Genomic DNA, 15,080 nt, shown 5'->3' with positions numbered 1-15,080 from the left:
TCTTAAAAAAAGCAATGGAAATTTTGGGACTAATCCGTTTTGAGGACAGTAAAAAATCGCCAAATTATTGTTGATGCCAGTGCTGCCAAAAATAATTGCGGCAACCCTAACGCAAGAAAGGAAGTACAGTACAAAATCCGTAATCCAGACTCGTCGGGACTTCGGCGATTCCAGATTAGGGGTTTTTCCGGATTATAGATCATAATTTAAATCTGGTAAGATGGCATGCAGGAATTACACAATAAAAATATGAAACCGTAATTTATGAAATAAAGAGTAATTATGATCTAAAGGGTATCAAAATTTACAAAAAAAAAAAAAAAAAAAAAAAAAGCTTAATACTTATTTTTTTACTTTATTAAACATTTCTTTCAATTTAAGTTGTTTCGTTTTTTGTGCTATTACTTTCTCTTTAATTCTCTCTTCTATAAACAGTCTCTCTCTATATATAAACAGTATCTCTTCTCTTTACGCGCATGCGTAGCGGAAGCGACGCATTAAACGCGCATGCGTAAGTTTGTGGCTTTTGAGGTCCTAGTTCGTGGCTTTGAGGTGGCTTTGAGGTTATAGATCATTCCGGATAATGTACGTTCGGATAATGAACGTCCGAATTACGGACTTTGTACTATATAATAACTATCTAAGATGATTGTTTTAATTTAGATGAAAGGTTAATTTCATATAATACTTTTTTATTATTATAATTTATGTAAAAAATGCTAAACATAACTGAATGGAAGCATAAGAGTAAATAACTATTTCAGATCATTATTATAATTTATATAAAAAAAAGGTTAACATAACAGAATGGATTTCTGCATCGCAATTTCCTAACGAGTTATCGCTAAAGCAGAATTTTATTTCGTTGGTTGTCCAAACATAATTTTCTATCATAAATGATGTCTTTTCTTTCAAAAACTTCTATTGCAGACTTTTCGTCATGGGCAATTCCGAAATTGTTAAATCCATAGGATATCAAAAAATGATTTAAAAATTAAACTAGTATTTCAATGGCGTCTTAAGAAATATACAGTGGGTAAAAAAAGTATTTGCACACATACATTTTTGTTTACAATTTATAAGAAAATGCATTAAGAAATATAAAATTTGGCATTTAAAAAATAGAATAAGCTTATTCATTTAAATTAATTACAAAAAATACAATAATATAAATAAAAAATATTTTTGCAATATATTAAAATAGCTTATGTCAAAAAAGTATTTGCACATTCAACTCATCTTTAGCAAATTTGCATTTTTATGCTATTATTTGACAGTCATCCTGCAGTATATAACATACGTAAGACGACTATAAAAGGAGGTGTTGTCGAAACGTTATCAGTTGATTGTCGATTTCAAATTGTAATGGCACCTAAGAAATCTGAATTGCCGATTTCGTTACGAGAAAAAATTTTTTCTACGTTTTTTACGTGAAAATAGCCTAAGTTATCGAGAAATAGGTAAAAATGTAAATGCTTGCTTCTCTACTGTTCGGTATGTTATAAAACGTCATAAAGAAAGAGGATCTACATCAAATAACTTGCGCTCTGGACGCCCAAAGAAACTTTCACTGCGAATGAAGCAAAAAATCATAAGAGAAGCATCGAAAAATCCATTTTTTAGTGCAATTACTTTAGCGAATGATGTCGCTTCAACATCTAGAGTTCAAATCTGTGCCCAAAGTGTTCGAAATGTCCTGCACGATGCACACATTTATGGGAGATCTCCAAGGAAAACACTTCTCATAAGTGAACGAAATAGACTGAACAGACTTGAATTCGCTAAGGAATATATCAATAAGCCTATTGATTTCTGCAAAAATGTCATATTGTCCGACGAGAGTAAGTTCAATATCTTTAAATCAGATGGCAGGAAATTAGTTTGGAGAATACCTTGTACTGCTTTTCATACCAAAAATGTGTTACCTACAGTTAAACATGGAGGAGGTTCTGTTATGATTTGGGGGTGCATGGCTAGCAAAGGAGTTGGTAATTTGTGTTTCATTGATGGGAATAAACAGCTCGAACCTATATTGATGTGTTGCGCCATAACTTGCCACAAAGTGCAATAAAATTGGGTATCAGTAATTCGTACTATTTTCAGCAAGACAATGATTTCAAGCACACTGCCGGTATAACACGTATGTGGTTGCTTTATAATGTACCCAGAAAACTTGCCACTCCACCACATTCACCAGACTTAAATCCTTTGGACAATTTGTGGAATTCTTTGGATTAAAAAATAAGAAAAAGGAAGATTTCAAGCAAATCTGCCCTTAAACAAGTCCTTATTGAAGAGTGGTCGAATACTGACCCCACTGTTACAAAAATTTAATTAAATCAATGCCAGCAAGATTACAAGCAGTAATGGATGCTAAAGGAATGCATACTAAATATTAGTTATTTGAAATTTGCTTATATATTTTATTTCTTTTGTATTCATGCAGGTGTGCAAATACTTTTTTGATACGAGATATTTTAATTTTATTACAAAAAAGCATTGTTATTTATATTATTGTAATTTTTCTGTTTGTTTTGGATGATTAAACTTATTCTGATTTCGCAATACCCATTTTTTTTATTTCTTAATGCTTCTTTTTATGAATTGCAAACATAAATGTAGGTGTGCAAATACTTTTTTTACCCACAGTAGAACTATCTACTTACGCAATTTGAAATAAGAGCGTACGCTAGATTTGGCGCTTTTGCGCGTATATTTTCGCTGCAATTTTTTTTACCGTCCTCAAAACGGAATAGTACCGAAATGGTTAATGAAAAATTGAATATAAATAAATGATAATATAATAAATTTTAAAGAAAAATAAGAATATAGTTTTTTTCTAGTATTTAGTAAATGGGTATTTTTTGGTTTGCGCGATTGGCGCCGTCTTTATTTTTTTCCCCCGCAATTACCACTATTCTTGCTTCCCTTATGTGATTGTTTATATCTTGCGTGATAAAACATTTTATAAGCAGGTTTGAAATCGGCAAAGAATGCCTATAAAAAGCCACGTTTTACTTCAGGTTTATAAGCAAAACATTTCTTTGTTACCAACTACCGAAATCAGCCAAATAATTTTGCTCAGAAAGCCCCCTCCGCTTAATCTTTTTTTTTTTTTTTTTTTTTTTTTTTTTTTAATTTTGTACATATTGAGCGTAGTTCATAGATTTACAAGTGTCATCAGCTAAGATTTCTTTGTGTCATTTGGTTTATATAAATATTCAATAAAAACTGGAAACGAAATTGCACAATTTCTAGTATACACATAATTTAAGATAGTTAATTAAAAATAAGAAAAATGTGATATATATTGTCTATTTATAATTTAAAATAATAGAAATGCTTAAATTAATAAAACACTTATTCTAGGTTCTTTTATGGAAGAATAAAAATCTCACTTTCTGTAACAAGAGGCATTATTGGGGTTAGAATGTAGGTAATAATAACGGTAATAAATCATCGGACGGAGAATCCAATGGCGTGTCATATTCCGAATTCAAAAGCATTTTATACTACAGAGGAGTAGCAAGTTTGTCAGCAGCTTCCAATATGAATCTCAAAATGATAAACGTTCTCTAATAAGATTCGAAGATTGAGGGGGGAAATACCAGCAACTCTATATTTTACGACACATAAAAGCGATGCTTCCTTGAATTTATTCCTGCAGCTCGCCGCTTTTCGTCTTCAAAATAGTGTTCGGCTGATTGGATTGCAAAAGTGAAAGATGATGAAATTCCAGCCACGGACCCACAGTTTATTTTACACAGAAAGAGAGAGAAGCTGAAGGATGTTATTCCGTGCTTAGTACTACTTTCTGTTCCTTACTCTCAACTCAATATTGGGTCCTACGCGGTGATTTTATTTATGACGTACTCAATTCGAAATGTGTGCGGTTTTGTCCTTGTTTGATTCCTTGTTTGAATTCTGCCATGGCGCTGCAATGATTTGCTTTGCATTACTATGGAATCTTTGCCAAGGATCTCTGCCATATACACCAGTATTGAAGTTTAAAAAGAAACAGCTATTAATATCAATTCCGCATTATATAATAAGTAAGGAAAATATCATTTCTTGTAACGAATTAAAAACTATGCCTTTTAAATGTTCATTAGGCAGCAAAATGGTTATGCTTTCATCCAACGCCGTAGTTATAAATCCATTCCCAATTAACTAGGGTAGGATTGACTGAGCCTTGTATGAAAAAAGTAATTTTTTTAACCAGAAAATGGAAAATATTTTAATATGCAGCAGAAAAATGTTGTGACAAAAATAATTTTTTTAACCAGAAAATGGAAACTATTTTAATATGCAACAGAAAAATGTTGTGATTAGGAATGAAACATAATGTATGGAATATGTCCTCTATGACTTGCTCTGCAGCCCCACACTCTCTCGATGAAATTCTTAATCCCTTTTTCACGTACCTGAGGTGGCTAAGGACGCATTCAGTAACCGATATAAATTTGTTTGTTGTTGTTCCTCTTTAAGTTTGGATGTTTCCGAAGTTGCAGTAACACTGCCACGCAAAATAGCAATGATTTCTCCAGAGTGGCAAGACGGAGAGTGTGGTAATGCAATGGGCTTGTTGTTAAACCTGTATCCTCAGATTTCTTTATCAATCAGCGAACTGTTGTTTCATTAGGTGCATGTTCCCGTTCAGAGATTGCACGAAGCTTTTTAATAGTTTGTGCATAACACTCGCCATTCTTTCAATGAATTTTCACAATTAAAAGTTGTTTCTTTGTTTAGCGCTCAGTGTCAACTAAATTGCAACGAAACTGTGAAATAAACTGCTTGTGATAGAGCGCCAGTATTACCAGGTGAGACATGACCTTCTTAAATCGCAATATTTACCTGTTTTAAGTATATAAAAATATTTTCCATTTCCTAAGAATAAAGTATACTCTCGGGCATATTAAATCCGGCGCTTTTGTCGAGACACCCTATATAATAATATTTCGCATATCAATTTAAAGCAACGTATACATTACAAAGAACTAAGTTTCCCTTAAACGTAACTTTAAAATAGCCGTTTCAAAATAATTTGTTCTCGCTTCTCTCGTAAGCACTGTAATATCTGCAGGTAAAGACATGAATCCTCACATTCGCTCTTCCTACTTTACTTCTGCTTGGTGGCGTGATTTTTTCCAAGTGTAACTTAAATATAAGTTAGTTTCCTGTGCAAAAAAGAAATCTCCGTAAAAGTATCCCTCCCTTTAGCCAGGTAAAAGGTTCCACACTCGTCATAGAATTTGCACCACTTTTCTACGTCTGCTTTGCCCTTTGTCCCAGAAGAAATGTTCATGAAAATTGTAGAGTCTCTTCGTTACCACCAATACCTTCGCATTACACTCCATTTCGCAAGTGGCCACTGAGATGAGGAGAGAAGCAGTCGAAATAAAGGAGAATATTTAAAGAAAAAGTCGTCAGTGTTATGCATGAACATGTATTTGCTGTAGAAGGAAATAAAAGAGAGATTTCTATAGTGAACGAGAGACTGATGTCAAAATTTAAAGAATGCATAGCCCGGGATGTGCAGTTACTAACAATGAAGGCAATGGAGGTATCCAAGACAAATTTGAACTAATAATAAAAGTAATATAAAATGATGAAATTGTTATGGAAGAGGACATCTACGAAAACAGAGTGATACTTCTTTAGTTCAAAAACAAAGATTATGTCATAAAAGTAACACAGATCTACGTTCTGCAAATATCTTCACGGCGGAGATCAAGGACTGTGCATGGAAAGAGAAAATCCAGTGCTGTTATGAAGTCAGTTCTATACGGCAGTTTTTGTGTCTCAGAGCCAGCAGGACTGAGAACAAAACTTGTCATTATTCCTGCTAGCTTATAGGAGTGCCTATCACGAGAGCAGTGGATTAGATCAAGGACAACTAATTCTTATTACTGTAACAAGGTGCAAGTCTATCGTAGTGATCGCAAGTCTATCGTAAAGATTTACCTTAGGTTTAGAAGTTTTTTGTATATATACCACTACGTCGTTCAGTTTCTTGATCACAAGCTAGGGTTCTTCCCAGGATGTCTGTTAAAAGATTAGTCTTGACATAAATGCCTATTTCAGTATAGCTCATCAAACAATACTAATGGGGTAAAAAATCCGCAAAAATGACAGTATCCTAAATGTATGTACAGATTATTTGCACATTTTTTAAGGATTTCGGTGCTGTTTAACTAATGTTTAAAATGCAAAGAATTTTTTTAATGTTCGATCTGATAGTCTTTTGTCTGGACTTTTAAGTCCGCATTGTGATTTACATGATACCAGGGCTTTTTATTAAATTTCCAGGGATATTGATTTCCATTCTTCTTCATCTCCTTCTCAGAATCCATCAATCATGGTGGATCTGCGCTTAGAATGAATTCTTTTCAAGAGACCAAATGCATAAAATAGTTCATTCGTTAAAAGTCATGTGCGTTGTAGGAATACGTTGAAAAGGCATACTTGCAATATGTGTATCAGTCTTCAATCTCTCAAGGAATGCTAATCGGGAATGAGAATTGCGTTATTATATGATATTAATATTTGTATTATTAAGTTGGAAAGTACGACAAATTTGATTCTGAAAAGTTGAAATGGGAAAGTAATTAAAGTGCCAAAAATATAAAATAGGAAAAATTAAACTAAATTAAACTAGGAATAAAGCATAGGAAAAATTACAAAATAGGAAATAAATTTGACGAAAATTTATTTACCAAAAATATAAAATAGGAAAAATTAAACTATAAAATAGGAAAAATTAAGAACTATTAACCACCCTTTGCTTAATGATTCAAATAAACTTCCCAAGAGGTAAGCATTTGAAACATGAAATCTGAATAATTAATGAGGGTAAAATACGCGTTTCGTGATTCCTATCTTTTTAAGATCCATACTACTACTAACTAAATGTTCAAAAATGTTGAATAATACTTCTTTTTCTCTCAAAATGATATGAATTACTCCTTCGGCTCTCTACTAGCGGAATGCAAATATTTAAAAATAATAAAAGAAAGAAGATTTTTTTTAAATAATTTAAGTCTGTAAATTTTTTGAAATATTAATAATTTCTTATATATATAATTCAGTTCTGTCGATTGCAATATAAATGATAACTAGATGTTATAGCAGTCTCATTTTGAGTTGTGCGAGATACATACATACATACATACATACATAGTACCTACGTACGTAGAGACGTCACGAAAAAAAAACCCTTTCGAATTCACTTTAAAATCAATTTTGCAGTATGTTTTGGAAGAAACAATCCTTTATTCGGTTCATAAATACAGACGTTAAGCAAAGCATTATCCAAATGAATTCGGGAACAGTCAAAATGGATGTTTTTGTTGAAATGATACCCGAAATTTTTCGCGTACTTCCTTTACTTCATACACGGAAGTAACAAATAAACTACACTGGTGTGCAAAACTTAAGAACGAGACGGTTTTTTCAATATAACTTTGTACAAAAGCTTTCCAAATCAACACATTTAATACCGTAAGATCCCCAATACGTAAGGACATGAGTAATAATGTAAGCAACACTTACTGAAAGAGAAATCAGAGAATAAAAAGAAGCTTCATTCAAAACGTAGCATGGAGCGCAATGCGACTGAAGGCCGAAACATCCCTGTGATGGGTATCCAGCAAGAAACATCCGGTCTTTAATAGGGGATATGATCTCCCCTGACTGCTAGGCAGGGTTCACAGCGTCTGCCCATGCTGAGAATGAGGGTGTCAATGAGTTGTTGAGGCATTGCTGCCCATTCGTCTTGCAGCGCCAATCGAAGCTCCGGAATCGTTACTGGTGGTAAGGTACGAGCTGCCAAGCGTCTGCCTAGAAAATCCCATACATGCTCGATGGGATTGAGATCCGGAGATCGTGCCGGCCAATCCGTACGTTCAATATCCTCACTCTCTAAGAGCTGTTCGGCAGCTACTGTGCGATGACATGGTGCATTGTCGTCCATGAAAAGGAACTGCGGACCCATAGCGCCTCTAAAAAGACGCACATATGGAAGAAGAATCTCGTTACAATAACGGGTCCCGTTGACTGAACCTGCGTCTAAGATGCGAAGGTCTGCACGACTACCAAGCATGATGCCTCCCCAAACGAGAACACCGCCACCTCCATACCTGTCCCTTTCAATGATGTTCGAGGGATGATTGCGACTTCCCCGCTCTCTCCAGATGAGTATGCGATGAGAATCGCTACTCAGACTGAATCTGCTCTCATCTGTAAAGAGTACTCGTTCCCATTCATTGTCTCTCCAATTCCGGTGTTCCCGGCACCACAGAGAACGCCTTCTCCGATGGGCAGGCATTAGAGGTACACACCGTACAGGGCGTCGTGCAAACAGACCACCACCGTGTAGTCTTCTGGCCACGGTAAAACGTGATATCGGTCGTCCAATCGCCTGTGTCGTGTCTCTAGCGATTTCTCCCTCTGTCTGCCGCCTGTTTTTTCTGGCCTGTAAGGCAATATACCGGTAATCTGCGGGTGTGGTTTCTCGTGGACCACTACTAAACCCCCGGATAGCTGTTTCTGTAGTTTGAAATTGTCTCCAAGGTCGTGAAACGATGCTGTGAGCAATTCTGAACTCTGCAGCCACACTTGTCACACTGCGGCCTTCCTCCAACTTCCCAATCATTCGACCTCGGGTAAAAGTGTCCAGATGTTGTCTAACAATTTGATTATTCGCCATTTCTCGCTGAGGCAGCAACTCGGTGTGATTTTAACTGCTATACGGCGTGCAATCTCTTTGCCAAAAATACTGATCTTACACCGACAACATGCTTTATACTACTCAGACACTCCCCCATTACGTCTACCTGCATATCTGCGCATGTGCTACCGTACATCACCTTACTTAATCTCCTGATTGGTCTTTCTGTCCGCTGTGCCTCTTCGTTCAGCTGATATGCTAATTTTTCGACTTCGTCCTTAATTTTTGCACACCAGTGTACATAAACGTTAAGAATACCTTCAACACAGCCTTTTCAAAAGTTTCGGACATTCTTACGTTGCATTACATTCCTATGAAAATATTCCCTCGACAGTGGCAAGTAGTGGAATATAAGATATTTCTTTTACATGTGCTCACTCATACTTAAGCAATTCTTTAAATTGTTATTAGGCGAAAAGATTAGACATTTATTTTCGGAAATAAACTAATCAGTGGCTGTTCGAAGAAATTTAAAAGTAATAAACATATTTCTCAAAAATTAAGCTATTTATTTTAGATTTTAATCTAATTAATGTTACGCATGCGACGTTTCTATAATTACAGAAAGAGATTTATAACGCCTGTGTTACTTATCTGGTATAGATCCATTTGACTCATTTTTAACTTATTCCTTTCCAAACATTTCGAAGATTTATTGTTCTTAATTAATCCATAACAGAAGCATAAATCATACCTTAACACACTTTGTTCCCTGCTGTAAATGAGAAGTAAACTGAATCCAAAGCATTTTCGAAGCATTTTAAAATTTTGATAGATATAGGCAGTCTCTTTATATAAATATAGGCAGTTTCCTTTGAAAATTAATGGTCTGGCCCTGTAAAAATGTAACTGCTTTTTTCTGTCTTAGAAGTTTTATTTTCGCTCTCATAAGTACTGAAATACGAGCCTTTTCTTTTCTCATTTATCTATTTCTTTATTTATTTATCTTTTTCTTATATTATTTTAGACGTCATATTATTTTAGGCAATAAAACGATAACCTCACGTAATTTTAGATCTATTATTTCTCAGTTTGTTCCTTTAAGTCCTCTTTGAAGTAATTTAACCGATTTAGCAGTATAAAAACTTGTAGAATTAGAATTAAAATTATTTAATTTATCATGTTTGTTTTCTTTTTTAAATTAAAGTTAATAAACGACTAAAAGCATTAAATTACTAATGATGACTATCTTCAAATGGCTTGGTAATAATTAGAAATGTCTAATTAGCGATGGAACTAATATATATAATTCCTAATACTCAACGTAATCCTTATTAATTCACAGAAATATAACAGCAAAACCACGAAACTAGAAAATCACTCTTTGGTGGGAGGTAGCTTTTGATTGATTGCTTTAAAAGTTTGTTTAGCAAAAAGTTCAATTATAACCTTTGTATAACAATCCTTTTGGGTTTGATAAACTACTATAAAGCACATTATAGCTGTATGCTTGAGATGACCGATGGGATCGTGGAGAACGTTTCAATAGTAAACTGGCTCTAATTCACATACATTATGGGGGGAAACCCATAAAAAGTTCATGTAACCAGCCCATTCGCTGTTTGCGATTGCGGGTAGAATTACCAGTGTTCAATGATTTTATTCATTCTGCAGATAAAAGGATAATTATTTTATGTTCATTTCATACTCCTCATTTTTAGTATTTGATATAGTAATAAAACGTTTAAGTGCCTTTAGATGAGAAGGTAAGGTGTTTTAGAAATGCTATCATTTCCTCACACTTAAATTTATCCTGCAGTTCCTGCAGTTCATATTAGTAACGTCAGCATGTTTTAAAATAGAATGCAGTTCATGCTTATCATTTTAATGCAATCATAAATAACAATATCCCTACGTTTAATTACCTGCTTTTCGCTAACAGACTTCGAATAAATGTAATCAGCATCTAGAATCACCTATTACCATGGCAGTCTGCCTGGAGCTGAATGCAAACGAGAGTCCGAAGGTAAGAATGAATGCTTCATAATTATGATTTGTACTTGTTTCTCAGATAGAGGGAGTTCTCACTCAATTAACTGTGAATTAGAAAGGAAAATAATGGACTTCCATTACACATAATTATATAATCGCTTGTTCATGAACGTATGCAATTATTTTAATGCTTCATTGTCTCCATTTTATAAGATTCACATTTCCTCTTATTTGTATTAAACAAAACAAATTTTTATTCATCTTCTGGAAGATATTTTTATACATATAAATGATTTATTTTTATTTAAGGAAACACAACTTTCGATTTTGATTTATTCTTTCTACCTCTAAAGTTCCAATTGACAGATTACCGGTTAAGAGTTTCTTAAAATGTGCTTTTCCTAAAGTTCTTATTCTACACCCTCCCCTAAATTAAAGGATGATTCATAGATTCCTCCAGACTTTCTAAACATTATATCATATTAATTAGAACATAGTAAAATCATGCATAGATACATAAATAATCTCTTCAGATATCTTCTCGCAGTGAACCCCATCATGTAGTTGTAAATGTAGACATTATGATCCATTTTTCTTTGTAAAAGGAACTGTTACGGGTATACTGTATTCAGATATGCTACACTAGCTGCTATTGCAAAAATAACAAGAAAATAACGAGAACTGCACGTTTTCAACGAAATTGGGTTAAAATTGAAATACTTCACTTTTAGCATTTCAAAATATGCTCTCCACAGATATTTTCTTGAAAACAGTCATCCTTAGTTGAGGGCTGAGACACATGATCGTTGGAATGGGGCATGCTTCGGGAGATCATTTGTATTTTCTTCTGTGGCCCCCTATGCTCACTTGACATCCAATATTTCATCAATCACTTGACATCCATTTTTTTTCTTTTGGTATTATATCACAGATAATTTATTTGTCTAGCCCGTATCACGTGATATAGCGCAACTACGATTAAAGAATTACTCACTAATTCGGTAGTATTCATTATAACACATTGGGATGTACGTGCCAAAAACATGATTTCAGGATTGACGCCAGGTATATGGCAGGGATGCACATATGCACATGCGTATAGCATCCAGAGGCTCTTATGTCAAAGACCTCAGGACGCACGGCTTCTAAAATATCTTCATATTTTGGGGTAGATAAACGTATTATATCCCTCTCAGCTTGAAAATTTAAGCAAATGCACATATTTTTGAATCCATACGCTTGCGATATTTTCTCTGTATTTGTCATTTTAATGTAAATATTTCTATATCTGGAGAAAACTCTGAATCACTCTGTATGTTTCTAACGCAGATTACATAGAATTTTTATGACTACAGCCAATGTAAATATATTATCCTGATAACGGCATCGTAGTGGTAATAAATCCAAGAATCACTGGTAATGACATTTTGCTCTTTTGTGTAAAGAATTTTCTTCCCTCTGTGAAGCTGCTTATTTCGTCCACCGAATGTACAGTTTATACTAATTTTTCATGTCTAAAATTGTCAGTTATTTTGCGTTCCTTCACTTATTTAAGGTGCTTCGATTCCAAGTGACCTCAGAAGAAGAAATCCAAGGATTGAGTTCCGGGAAGCGTGGAGGCGAAGTAACAGGTCCGCCGCGTCCAATCCACCTCCTGAGATATATAGCTTCGAAGTGGCTATGCTCCGCTATTGCAAAATGGACTAGTGCACCATCATACACGCATGATTTGGCGCACAGTGGCCAGTATTCCCTACATAAAATCCGGGAGGACGTGTTGTAAACATACATAAAGTCCGGGACAAGGTAATTTGCGTCCTTGAGGCGCTTGGGAAAAAGGAACGGTACCAACAGGTAATCTCTTGCGAATTCCTACCTAAATGTTAATTGAACTTGTGCTGCACTTTCGACGATACTGCTGTGAAAATTTTCTGATGACGGCATAGCGCATTGTGCATGCTAACAATGCCTTCTCTTGTAAAGCAGGTTTCAGGTGAGATAGCAGTGGTGGGAACTGTGAATCAGTCTGTGTGGCATCAAGCATCCAGCGTACGAACTCTACCGCAAGGGAGTAGTCGGCATCGCTTAGTAGTTGAATGCTGTTTACGTGGAAGGGGTGCATGTTTTCTGCACATAGAATCTTCCACAGCCCTGTGTCGACGTCTATTTTTGCGATTTTCCCCCACTAAACGTGGTTTGTGACCTCAAGTTCTATGGTAATTTTCCATACTCTTGATGACTACTGTTTTCCTTCTGAATTTGTGTGTTGACTTCATAAACACCTGTATAATTGCGTTTCTTCATTTTAATTACTTTTGGTATCAAATAGGCATCGCAAAATGTGCTGGGTGATTCCCAAATTGCTTTGCCAAATACAAGGGTTGAATAAATATACTGGAAACATGTCGATAGTTCGAAAACAATTTAACGTAGATAGAATCGCTTATTGTACTTCAATTTATATTACCTACCATGTGTGCCAAATGCATCATACCTCAGGTCAGTGCGTCCACTTCTGTTGATGGCCCGCAGTAAACAACCTATTCCAAGTATAACGTAATCTCTACTGTTGTAATAGATCCCGCGAATTTTTTTTTTCCGGAAGGAAGTAATTTTGGCGAAGGGATTGCAGTTATATGGATTCATGTGTAATATGACTGGTGTCGTAGTACCTTCTGTTGTTACCGTCTCAGGTCATCCGAAACAACGCACACATTATGACATCTCGCACTGTCATAGGGAATGATACGTTTCGTCACCTAAGACAGCACTCAAAGGAAGAAATTAAATTTGTTGATATTATGCTCTAGTACCTCCCATCATCGCCATCGCAAGAGAGCCGTGACAGCGATCACATTATCATGCAGGAAATAGGATCAGTCACCAACAACTGTTGTCGTTTCCTCCTGAGTGCTGGAAGCAAATGATGTCTCAAGTGCCAAATCCCTTCTTTTTCCATGACAATGCGCGCTGTCATAATACAAAGTTGTCACACATCTCCTGTGGTGTTGTCAATGGGAGGTACTTTATCTCCCATTGACAACACCACAGGAGCACCACAGCCTCCTACTGGTTAATGACAACACCACAGCCTCCATACTAATCCAATGTGAATCCGCGTTACTATGATCTCTTCATCAAAATTCAAGAACTACAGTGAGGGATATATTTCAGTTATAGAAAGATCTTCAGTGCTATGGTGTGATCACTGCGGGACACCACTAGAAGTGGGCGTGCTGAGAGTGGATGACGATTTCCGGTAACTTGGCAGATGGTAGTAGAGATAGCCAGTGATTATGTATTGAAGAACTGTAGGTGTTAATTTCTAAAGTCTTTTCAAAACTATCGATGTATTGTCACTATTTTTTACCCAACCTTATATATTGATAAGCACATTTATTTGTTTCTTGATATATAAAAGCTAGATAAAAAAGAATCCCAAGTGTTTATAAGCCAAATGGATTCAAAGTTTCGAATTACTTGTATTTTTTATGCTTAGCTTAATTTCAATTTATTAAAATTTCACTATATTTGAGCTGCAAGAATGCAATAAAAAGGTCAATAACAACAACATATATATATACGTGTGATCACACAGTGGGCTTCCGGGAAATGATAAGGCAGATTTGATGGCAAAGGGGCCAATATTTTCCAGATAACTTATAACCACATCTCTTTTTATGCTGCCAAAAGAAGTAATCAAAAGTTACTGCAGAGAACCTTTTTGGATTGACTTTACCGAAAAGAACAGTCATAAAGTATGCATTAACAGAATTTCTGACACTCCTTTATGGCTTAAAAAGAAATTTGTTGCTATCTTTTGGCTTAGTACTGACCATGATTGCCTTTCAAAATATCTGCATCGAATGAGCATTATCTCGACCCCAATTTGTAAATTGTGCAACTGTCATGAGGGAATGGATGAGTTCTTGCCCTGCTGCATCAATCTAGGTTCAGTTTCATTCTCTCTTCGGTATTCTACACTAAAAAATAAAATAAAATGGAAAGAAATTTGGGTACTTTTCCATTTCGATGGCGCAAATCTCGTCAAGTAGACTTTATTGGCGATAACACACAGTATACACATAAAAAATTTTAATAATGATGCAAATCTCGCTAAGTAGACTTAATTGATGACAACAAACAGTACACACATAAAAAAAATTTTAGTTCTAAAAATGTTTTACTTTGGAGGCATAAACATTTTAATATCGTTTAAGACTTTTTCAAATTAGCTTTTCGTTTCTCTTCACTTAAATTCTGCGAGATAACTTTCCAGATGATGACGTGCCTTTCGTCTTTGTTTCTTATTTTGCAATTTGGCGCTACCCCCCAGAATTCTATTTTTTGTGCGTTCGTTCCAGTTTCCGGATTGACAAAATTGTATTTATGATTCACTTTGAAATTTTCGAAACTTTGC

This window comes from Stegodyphus dumicola, chromosome 5, assembly GCF_044657685.1.
Source record: "Stegodyphus dumicola isolate Sdum_Otavi_A_Nest chromosome 5, ASM4465768v1".
NCBI lineage: Eukaryota > Metazoa > Arthropoda > Arachnida > Araneae > Eresidae > Stegodyphus > Stegodyphus dumicola.
Note: the sequence above shows the minus strand (reverse complement) of the source record.